Source organism: Oryx dammah, unplaced genomic scaffold (genome assembly GCF_014754425.2).
Source record: "Oryx dammah isolate SB20612 unplaced genomic scaffold, SCBI_Odam_1.1 HiC_scaffold_3, whole genome shotgun sequence".
Taxonomy (NCBI): Eukaryota; Metazoa; Chordata; class Mammalia; order Artiodactyla; family Bovidae; genus Oryx; species Oryx dammah.
Window position 1 is genome coordinate 6,610,123 of NW_024070187.1, and position 1,306 is coordinate 6,611,428.

Genomic DNA, 1,306 nt, shown 5'->3' on the forward strand with positions numbered 1-1,306 from the left:
GGTGTCAAGAATACACAGAACTGTACAAAAAAGATCTTCACGACCAAGATAATCACGATGGTGTGATCACTCATCTAGAGCCAGACATCCTGGAATGTGAAGTCAAGTGTGCCTTAGAAAGCATCACTATGAACAAAGCTAGTGGAGGTGATGGAATTCCAGTTGAGCTATTTCAAATCCTGAAGGATGATGCTGTGAAAGTGCTGCACTCAATATGCCAGCAAATTTGGAAAACTCAGCAGTGGCCACGGGACTGGAAAAAGTCAGTTTTCATTCCAATCCCAAAGAAAAGCAATGCCAAAGAATGCTCAAACTATCGCACAATTGCACTCATCTCACATGCTAGTAAAGTAATGCTCAAAATTCTCCAAGCCAGGCTTCAACCAACCTGAACTTGGCTTCCAACCTGGCTTCCAACCGTGAACTTCCTGATGTTCAGGCTGGTTTTAGAAAAGGCAGAGGAACCAGAGATCAAATTGCCAACATCTGCTGGATCATGGAAAAAGCAAGAGAGTTTCAGAAAACATCTATTTCTGCTTTCTTGACTATGCCAAAGCCTTTGACTGTGTGGATCACAATAAACTGTGGAAAATTCTGAAAGAGATGGGAATACCAGACCACCTAACCTGCCTCTTGAGAAATCTGATGTAGGCCAGGAAACAACAGTTAGAACTGGACATGGAACAATAGACTGGTTTCAAAAAGGAAAAGGAGTATGTCAAGGCTGTATATTGTCACCCTGCTTATTTAACTTCTATGCAGAGTACATCATGAGAAACGCTGGACTGGAAGAAACACAAGCTGGAATCAAGATTGCTGGGAGAAATATCAATAACCTCAGGTATGCAGATGACACCACCCTTATGGCAGAAAGTGAAGAGGAACTAAAAAGCCTCTTGATGAAAGTGAAAGTGGAGAGTGAAAAAGTTGGCTTAAAAGTTCGTTGACTCAGAAAACGAAGATCATGGCATCCGGTCCTATCACTTAATGGGAAATAGATGGGAAAACAGTGGAAATAGCGTCAGACTTTATTTTTGGGGCTCCAAAATCACTGTAGATGGTGACTGCAGCCATGATATTAAAAGACGCTTACTCCTTGGAAGAAAAGTTATGACCAACCTAGACAGCATATTCAAAAGCAGAGATGTTACTTTGCCGACTAAGGTCCGTCTAGTCAAGGCTATGGTTTTTCCTGTGGTCATGTATGGATGTGAGAGTTGGACTGTGAAGAAGCCTGAGGGCCGAAGAATTGATGCTTTTGAACTGTGGTGTTGGAGAAGACTCTTGAGAGTCCCTTGGACTGCAT